Below are 10785 nucleotides of genomic sequence, written 5' to 3'. Positions count from 1 at the left end.
CCACGGAAAGCCCCCCTGTGTGTTGCCACCAATCATACCTCAGAAGGCAGTGATGCTCACAAGACAGGTGGGACCGGGGCTCAGTTTTACAAGCAATTATTGACTGTTAGCAATCTCCAATTTGCATTTAATTCCCATTGTAAAAATGGAATAGAGCAGGGGTGTTGAACCGCTTTCAGCCTGAGGGACAAATTCTGTTTTGGAGACACTCCTGGGGGGGGCATTCCAGAGGTGGGCAGGGGCAAAGGCAAAACAGGGCAGGCCCCAAATACCAGCATATTTTCCCTGAAAGCTCTTACCGCCAGAAATTCAGGTTGAGAAGAGGCATTTCAACCTTTAGAATGGGGGAGAAAGGAGCCAATCCAGAAAACCGCCACAAGAAAGGGGGAACGGGGAAGGGGGTGTGGCCATTGGGGGCAGATTGGGGCCCCAGGAGGACCATATTTGGCCTGCCGGCCTTAGTTTCTGCACCCTGGAATGGAGAATGGAATACACATAAAGGTGCAAAGACATTTTGGCTCAGATCAGAAGACATACCTTTGGAATTCTCTACTCAGGCCACCCCCTTCATGGATCACTGCCTTGTTGTGGCGAAGGGGCTTGCGCAACTCAGTGAAGCCATAAGCTATGCTGTGCAGGGCCACCCAAGACGGACAGGTCATGGTGGAGAGTTCTGACAAAATGTGGTCCACCGGAGAAGGAAATGGCAACCCACTCCAGTATTCTTGCCAAGAAAACCCCATGGAACGTATCACAAGGCTAAAAGATATGACGCCGGAAGATGAGCCCCTCAGGTTGGAAGGTGTCCAATATACTACTGGGGGAAAAGACCCTGATGCTGGGAAAGACTGAAGGCAAAAGGAGAAGGGGACGGCAGAGGATGAGATGGCTAGATAGCATCACCGATGCAATGAATATGAACTTGAGCACGCTCCAGGAGAGAGCGCAGGACAGGAAGGCCTGGCGTGCTATGGTCCATGGGGTCACGAAGAGTCGGACACGACTGAACGACTGAACAACAACAACAACTCAGGCCACAGGTCTTTTCTGCCCCTCCTCCCCACTTCAGCCCCCTGCACATCCCAAATAGTTGCTCTTGAGGGTCCGAGGGTCCTCCGGAGTGGTGCGAGATAGGGGCACAGAGAGCTCCCATAGGAGGGGAGAATCAGCAGAAATTGGGAGGGGGCAACCTTGCACAACAGGAGTGGCTTCTACTCGCAGAACAGCATGTTTGCGTCAAAGCCCTTGTATGAGACTGGGCAGACTAAAGAAATGGGATGAAAAATATTAAACAAGTAGAAAAAAAATGTACAGTACAAACCTTTTAAAACACCAGAACCCACAGTACTTAAAAAGCTTAAAAGCAGAGCAATACCATTAGGAACAAGAGATACGCGATCTTTCCACAAACATCCCATAATGCTGCATTGCTGCAGTGGACAGTGATGAAAGAAGATTCCATGTTTTACTGCTACTTCCATCATTTTCAGAAGGGTAGCCATGGACGATTGGAGGCAAAAGTCAGGATTTATAATTTGAAGAGATGAATCAAACAAAAGCTGTGAAGGCCAGGGATAAAAATAAAATAAAACAGAGGCTCCACAAGAGGGCCACCCAGGAGGGGATGGTGGTATGCAGGAAAAATGGCTGGAACAGACCCTGAATGGTACTTTATACGGTTTAAAAAAATTCTGCAATCAGGCTGGTGTAAAGCAGCCTATTGCAGAGAGCGTCAGCCAGCAGGAAAGGTAGGCATTTACAGGTATATATCATAAAGTGAAACAGAACTGAGAAAATGCGGACTTTTAAAATATTTTTTGTGGGTTGGTAAACATTTGCATTCTGTTTGCAAGGCTGGATTATAAGAGGACACAACAGGGGGTAGAAAATGAGATCAACCCACATATGAAGAAATTTCAAATTGCCAGTTAGACTCCCGCTGATGCTCAAGAAGCCGTGGCAGTGAGCTGGGATGTGGAGCCTAGTTTGTTATCTCTGCATATGTCAGCCTCAAACTGAAGTTTACCAGGAAGAAGAAGGCAAGAGTATAAATTGGAAAATTGCCCACAACCAGCTAGCTAAGCTTTTTGCACAAGCAGAGTTCAGATTACAGTAATTAGAAGGAACTAATTGCTGACGTTCCTTATAATATCTCCAGATGGGGTTTTCTTTAACTTCAGTGATTTTCAATTTTGAAACCACAGCGGAGATGAAATGCTTATTAAGAGGACATAATAAAAGGATCACTTCTCATAATATTCAACCCCCCCACCCAAACCCCACCCTAATTCCACAGATGTAAGATACAATCCATTTTGTCCATAACTGCATGGTGCTATAAACATTCAAGTCAGAAAATAGATTCCAGCCAAAGAGGACACTCAATGAACATCCACTATTCTGGGCTTAAAAATCCTTTTCCATTACCACAATCAGCAGAATGTCTAATAACTTATCCATCAAGCCAGCACCGAGTTGAATTGGGGGCAGAGGCGGTTAAATAACTATTCTGTTATCCCAAGAGTGCAGCTGGACATTTCACAGTCAATGCTCCTGCAAATAATCTTCCTGATTATTATTTATTATGCATTTATTAAAAGTATTTCTATACCACCTTTTAGTCAGAGACTCTCAAGGCGATGTAGAATACATTTAAAAACACTAGAACCCACAGAACTTAAAAAGCTTAAAAGCAAAGCAAAACCATACCCCATAATGCTGCAAGTAATCCCAACAAGGGAGTAACCCTTGCTGTGGACAGCGATGAAAGCGGATACCATGTTTTACTGCTACTTCTATAATTTTCAGAAGGGTAGCCATGTTAATCTGTTGCCACAAAAACAACAAAGAGCCTTGTGGCACCTTAAAGACTGACAAATGTGGGGTGCAATCCTAAATTAAGGGTGCAACGTTTAGGCAGAAAAAAGCTCCTACAACACCCAGCATTCCCCAGTCTGCATGGCTGGCTGGGAAATTCAGGGAATTGTAGGAATGTTTTCTGTCTAAATATGCATACGATTGTGCCCTTAGTCTGTGTTGTTAGAGGAAAGTGAAATGCAAAAAGTACAGAAAATGATTATTATCTTCACAGTTGCCATTCACAAAACATGGTCAGGTGATAATGGTGAACTGATTAACATATATAGTGTGATTAACGAGCAAACAAAAAACCTTTGTCCTTATTCAAACAATCGGAAATAGAGTTGAAACTCTCGAGAAATTGTACTTCAGCAGTTTCACTGCCTTTGAAATCCCTTTGTACAAGAATGGCCACCTCAATTTTCTATCTCAGCTCTAAGCATAGTGATGAATATAGGTGAATGATTTATGGTAGTCCACAATAGTTTACTCCAGATACACCATATCTGCTTGCAGCCACTGGCCCCATCTGCTGTGGAGGAGGTCCCTCGCCTTGGCTCAAGAGAACAGTGATGGTCATGTGCAGTCATTTGGTCTCCTGCCCTGAAGGGAGTTTTGTCCATTTCTCTTGTGTTATCCAAGGCAGGTAAGTAACATTCATAAGCATTCCTAAAGAAAATAACCTGAACAAATTGCCAGTTGGGTGAAATGGGAGTTGCAGCACTGGAGAGGAAGAGTGCCCAGCCTCCAAATCCATTATTTATTTCATTTTTATACCACCCAATATATATAATTTATAATATATAAACATATAATTTAAAAAATAAAGAAAGGGTCCAAACTGGGGAGCCTGTGCTGACATTCATAACTTTTGTTTTGTTTGAAGAATAAACAGTCCTGAACTTGGGTGAAACAGTGACCCAGTTCACACAGCGCAAAGAACACCCAGTGCAAAGAACACGGGCACCTTCTGCCTTCTTTGTGAGCTGTTTTATGGACTGGGTTGGTCTTTCAAACATTCCATTAGATTGTGGATACCTTGGACTGCTAAAACATTGTTCAAACCCCCATTCCTGAACAAACAATTTAAACTCCCAACTAGCAAAGAGCATATTATCGCTCCCAACTATTTTCGGAATTCCATGACAAGCAAATGCTACTTTAAGCTTAGCAGTCACAGTTCTTGCAGTCTTATCAGGCACGTTCAGTGCCTCTGGATAGTTTGAAAAATAGTCACCAACAATAATAAAAGGAGAAGAGCCATATTCAAAAATATCTGCACCCACCTTTTCCTATGGTATTTCAGGAATCTCATGTAGTTTAAGTGGCTCCTTTTGATTACATGGAGCAAAATGAGCACAAACAGAACAATTTCCCAAAACTGTTTCAATCTTTTTAGACATACCAGGCCAGTACATTAACCCTCTTGCCCTAGCCTTACTTTTCTCAATACCCTGATGAGACTCTTGAAGTTGAGAGAGCATACTCTGTCTTTGAGACCCAGGAATAACCACCCTATCTCCCATATCAAGAATATCATCCTGACACCGTAAATCGTCCCTCACCAGCCAAAAAGTCTTTGCAGCAGGAGATACATCTCTCAAGTACTGTGGCCATCCCTGCTCTATGAGTACTGCCACCACCTGAAGTTGATAATCTTGCTTTGCCGCTTCTTGCATAGTAACCACTCTGTCTGGGAGCATAGCTAATGTATTCAGTTCATGTACTACTCTCTCACCTTTCAAAGAATCTTCATCACCTACAGGAGGATCCACTGTAGCCTGTGACAAGGTATCAGCAAGATACATAAACCTGCCTGGGGTATACACTACATTAAAGGTGCAATCCTATGCATGTTTAGACAGAAAAAAGGCCCACAACTCCCAGTATTCCCCAGCCAGCAAAGCTGGGGAATGCTGGGAGTTGTGGGCCTTTTCTCTGTCTAAACATGCATAGGATTGTGCTCTAAGTTGATACCTCTGGAGCTGTAAAAGCATCCACTGCAAACAAGCAGGAGCGGCTCCTATAGGCTTTTAAAAAATTGTTTCCAAACGATTGTAATCAGTCTGAAATGAAACAACTTTGTCAAACACATATTGATGGAATTTTCTTACTGCGTACAAAACAGCAAGTAATTCTTTCTCTATTTAAAGCATAATTTTGCTCTGAGATGCTAAGTGACCTTGACACATAAGACACCGGTTTATTCTCCTGAAGCAAACATGCTCCCAAACCATCTTTTGATGTATCAGCTTGCACAACAACTGATTTGGTAACATCAAAATATTGGAGTACAGACGCTTGACACAATTGCAATTTAATCATTTCAAAAGCTTTGATGTTCTGGCATCCGCTGAAACACCACATTCTTTCTTAGCAAATTTCTTAAGGGTGCCATCAGTTCTGCCTCCTGTGGAATATAGTTTGACAGATATTGTACAGACCCTAAAAATCTGAGCACACCTTGTCTATCTTGTGGAGGTGTCATTTCTCGAATGGCCTTAACTTTATCATCATCAGCGAGAACTCCCTGAGCTGTCACTATCTGACCCATATATTTCACAAAGTTAACCTTAAACTGAATATTTTCTCTGTTGAATCTGATGTTCTTAGCACACGCTGTTTCCATAACTTGTTGTAAAATCTGGTCATGCTGCTCAACTGTCTCTGCGGCTATGATCATATCACCAGCTATCATATACACCCCTTTTATGTGCCCAAAAGTCTCCTCATTTTTTGCTGAAACACTTTACTAGAGGATTTAAGCCCAAATGGCAGATGATGAAGCAATACCTTTATGTACATTAAATGTACATAAAAATGATGAAGATTTATCCAACTTCACCTGTCAATGACCATCTTTCTCATCTATAATAGTAAAGGTTTCCATTCCAGCTAGATGACTCAAAACTTCTTCAACTGTGACGATAGTATAAAGCTGACTTCAAACTGCTTTACTGAGATCATGAGGGTCAAGACACATACACAGCTTCCCATTCTTTTTTTCTGTAATAACAAGGCTGTTCACCCAGTCTGTGGGGCCTGTAACTTTAGATATCACTCCTGCATTCTCCATCGGGCACAAAGTATCCTTCAGCCTATCAAGTATTGAAAAAGGCATCTTCCGACATCCATGAATAATAGGAACAACTGCTGGATCAATATGTATATGGAAACTCACCCAAACCTTCAAAAACATCAGAGTACGTAGCAAGCAGCCGTTCCTGTGTCAACGGTTCAGCTGTATGTACAACATCAGCCTACCGACCAAATCCAAAGTCTCACAGGCTGACCTGCCCAATAATGGAATTGCTGAAGGATCTGTTACATAAAACAATAATCTGGCTACTCCCTTTGGAGTGCGACATTCAAGAACAATAATTCCCTTGGGCTGTATGCTCAAGAGTTACATCACTTTTGGTTAGTACTTATTTGTGTGGTAACCCCCAAAATATATTGAATGGCAATGCATTTGCCTCAGCTCCTGTATCTAATTTAAACTTTACTGAAAATCCTTATAAAATTATATCAACATACTAACCAGCACTTTGGCTTGTATCTAAACCATTAGTCTCTTGAGATAATTTCCCTATCAACAAACTGCTTACATCAAACTCATGAGTCTGATATCTTTGTTGTCCTTTATCAAGAGTTAATGATGTTGCTTTACATAATCTGGCATAACGATTTTTCATGCCACAGTTATTAGAAGTCTTTCCAAATGCTGGACATTTTCAAAGCTTGTGTACTATACCACAATAGGGGCACTTTTTATCTCTAGTCTGGTCATATCTACGTTCAAGTTTTGACTTTTTGGCTCCAAGAACTTGCACTGGAATCTTCAGGATTCTTGTCAGTCGCATGTACATCATACAGCTCCTTGGAAGAAATTGCCAGAGTCTGCAGTTGAGTTCTTGTTACCTCAGCCACCCGACATATTTTAATTGCTTTCTCGAGAGTAAGATTAGTTTCTGTTAAAAGTATTTCCTTTAATCTCTCCTCCTTCACACTGAACACAGTCTTATCTCTCACCATATCATTAACTGCACTCCCAGATTCACAGCTGCTAGCTTTAAGTTCAGTAACAAATTGTTCAATGGTTTCTCCTTGTCTCCATAAATAACTCCAAAAGGAATATCATTCAAACACCAGGTTCTTATGAGGAGTGCAGTATATTCTAAATTGTTCGAGAATTTCTGCTATATCTTTTGGAATTTCTGCTATATCTTTTATCCTTCTTCAAGAAAAACAAAAGTATTGTATACTGTTAAAACTTCTTCTCCCACACAGTGAAGCAGAATAGCTACTTGCCATTTCTTGGAAAGATTATCAAGTCCTGCTGCAGTGAAATATAATTTAGGGGGCAATCGCCATAGGTTATGTGATTTTCCATGCTCCGAGGTTGGTTCCCGGAGAACCAACCTTCCCTGGCTTCTGCGCTGCCTCGCAGGCAGCACAGAACAGCCCCACACTCAGAAGAAGAGCATAGAGCAGCCGAAACGGGGCGTTCCAGGGCGGGAAAGGCGGAAATGCTAGTATGACACATCCTATGTGTTGTCCGGCAGCCTCCTCCCCCGCTCCGCCTTCCTGTGGCTAGACAGCTGAAATCAGCTGTCTAGCCACAAATGAAGGGCAGGAGAAGCACGGAGGGAACAATCCCCTCTGAGTTTCTCCTACCCTGCATTGGATAGGTGGTTGCCTCCAAGTTCAGAGGCGGCCACCTATCCCCACAGGATTGCGCCCTTAAAAGCTTGCTCCCAGTGCTTCCAATTCTCAGCCAAATTACCTTGCAAAGCAAGTGAAGTGGAGGCCAGAACGAGTCCATATCTTCAATTAAAACAACAAACTCCTAACTGCAGAGGAAAACCCCCGAAATCCACACCGACTTCTGACACCATGTGATGTCTTGTCCCTCAAGGGCTCTGTGGAATAGGCTCACACATAAACAAAGGCTCCTATGTAGCAGACAAAGGTTTATTCTTCAATCAAAGTACAAGCCCAGCACCAGCATAACCTCTATGCTAGGAACAGACTAACTGAAAACACTTGGTTAAATATTCTCAAGGAAATTCTCAAAAAGGAAATTCTCAAGGCACAATTACAAACAATTCCAACAAGAAAAAAAGGTGGAAGACAACAGATGAGGCCAATGTGGGGAGAGGTAACGAGCAGGGTACCACAGGGCTCAATCCTGGGCCCAGTGCTCTTCAACATTTTTATTAATGTCTTGGAGAAGGAGGTGCAGGGAATGCTGATCAAATTTGCAGATGACACAAAATTGGGCGGGATAGCTAATACCTTGGAAGACAGAAACAAAATTCAAAGTGATCTGGATAGACTGGAGCGCTGGGCAGAAAACAACAGAATGACATTTAGTAGGGATAAATGCCAAGTTCTGCACCTAGGAAAAGGAAACCAAATGCACAGTTACAAGATGGGGGATACTTGGCTCAACAACACTACAAGCAAGAAGGATCTTGGAACTGTTGTCGATCACAAGCTGAATATGAGCCAACAATGTGATGTGGCTGCAAAAAAGGCCAATGCTGTTTTGGGCTGCATTAATAGAAGCATAGCTTCCAAATCCCAAGAAGTACTAGTTCCCCTATACTCAGCACTGGTTAGGCCTCACCTGGAGTACTGTGTCCAGTTCTGGGCACTTCACCTTAAGAAGGATGCAGACAAACTGGAGAAGGTTCAGAGGAGGGCAACAAAGATGATCAGGGGACTGGAAACAAAGCCCTGTGAGGAGAGACTGAAAGAACTGGGCATGTTTAGCCTTGAGAAGAGAAGACTGAGGGGAGATATGATAGCGCTCTTCAAGTACTTGAAAGGTTGTCACAGAGAGGAAGGCCAGGCTCTCTTCTCGATCATCCCAGAGTGCAGGACATGGCATAATGGGCTCAAGTTACAGGAAGCCAGATTCCGGCTGAACATCAGGGAAAACTTCCTGACTGCTAGAGCAACACAACAATGGAACCAATTACCTAGGGAGGTGGTGGGCTCTCCCACACTGGAGGCATTCAAGACGAGGCTGGACAGCCATCTGTCAGGGATGCTCTGACTTGTATTCCTGCATTGAGCAGGGGGTTGGACTCAATGGTCTTGTAGGCCCCTTCCAACCCTTGTTGTTGTTTATTCGGTCAGTCGCTTCCGACTTTGTGACTTCATGGACCAGCCCACGCCAGAGCTTCCTGTCGGCCGTCGCCACCCCCAAATCCCCCAAGGTCAAACCTGTCACCTCCAGAATACCATCCATCCATCTTGCCCTTGGTCGGCCCCTCTTCCTTTTGCCTTCCACTTTCCCTAGCATCAGCATCTTCTCCAGGGTATCCTGTCTTCTCATGATGTGGCCAAAGTACTCCAGTTTTGCCTTTAATATCATTCCCTCAAGTGAGCAGTCTGGCTTTATTTCCTGGAGTATGGACTGGTTTGATCTTCTTGCAGTCCAAGGCACTCTCAGAATTTTCCTCCAGCACCACAGTTCAAAAGCATCTATCTTCCTTCACTCAGCTTTCCTTATGGTCCAGCTCTCGCAGCCATAGGTTACTACGGGGAAGACAATTGCTTGAACTATGCGGACCTCTGTTGTCAGTGTGATGTCTCTGCTCTTAACTATTTTATCAAGATTTGTCATTGCTCTCCTCCCAAGAAGTAAACGTCTTCTGATTTCCTGGCTGCAGTCAGCGTCTGCAGTAATCTTTGCGCCTAGAAAGACAAAGTCTGTCACTGCCTCCCTCTATATGCTAGTTATCAATCAAGCTGGTTGCCATAATCTTGGTTTTTTTGAGGTTTAACTGCAACCCAGCTTTTGCACTTTCTTCTTTCAGCTTCGCCATGAGGTTCCTCAGCTCCTCCTCGCTTTCAGCCATCAAAGTGGTATCATCTGCATATCTGAGATTGTTAATGTTTCTTCCAGCGATTTTAACTCCAGCCTTGGCTTCATCAAGCCCAGCACGTCGCATGATTTGTTCTGCGTACAGGCTGAATAGGTAGACTGAGAGTATACAACCCTGCCGTACTCCTTTCCCAATCTTAAACCAGTCCGTTGCTCCATGGTCTGTTCTTACCGTTGCTACTTGGTCGTTATACAGATTCCTCAGGAGGCAGACAAGATGACTTGATATCCCCATACCACCAAGAACTTGCCACAATTTGTTATGATCCACACAGTCAAAGGCTTTAGAATAGTCAATAAAACAGAAATAGATGGTTTTCTGAAACTCCCTGGCTTTCTCCATTATCCAGTGGATATTGGCAATTTGGTCTCTAGTTCCTCTGCCTTTCTAAACCCAGCTTGTACATCTGGCAATTCTCGTTCCATGAATTGCTGGAGTCTACCTTGCAAGATCTTGAGCATTACCTTACTGGCATGTGAAATAAGTGCCACTGTTCGATAGCTGGAACATTCTTTGGTGCTTCCCTTTTTTGGTATGGGGATATAAGTTGATTTTTTCCAATCTGTTGGCCATTCTTGTGTTTTCCAAATTTGCTGGCATATGGCATGCATCACCTTGACAGCATCATCTTGCAAGATTTTAAACAGTTCAGCTGGGATACCGTCATCTCCTGCTGCCTTGTTATTAGCAATGCTTCTTAAGGCCCATTCAACCTTTTCTTGTTCTCTTCTGCTTCTGTTAGGTCCTTGCCATCTTTGTTTTTGATCATACCCATTTTTGCCTGGAATTTACCTCTGATGTTTCTAATTTTCTGGAAGAGGTCTCTTGTCCTTCCTATTCTATTATCTTCTTCCGCTTCCACGCATTGCTTGTTTAAAAATAATTCCTTATCTCTTCTGGCTAACCTCTGGAATTTTGCATTGAATTGGGCATATCTCCCCCGATCACTGTTGCCTTTTGCTTTCCTTCTTTCTTGGGCTGCTTCCAGCGTCTCAGCAGACAGCCATCTTGCCTTCTTGGTTTTCTT

Source organism: Heloderma suspectum, chromosome 1 (genome assembly GCF_057233095.1).
Source record: "Heloderma suspectum isolate Gila_16-S chromosome 1, 16-S_ref, whole genome shotgun sequence".
In the NCBI taxonomy this organism is placed as follows: Eukaryota; Metazoa; Chordata; class Lepidosauria; order Squamata; family Helodermatidae; genus Heloderma; species Heloderma suspectum.
The sequence above is the reverse complement of the archived record's forward strand: the minus strand, read 5'-3'. Positions refer to the sequence as shown.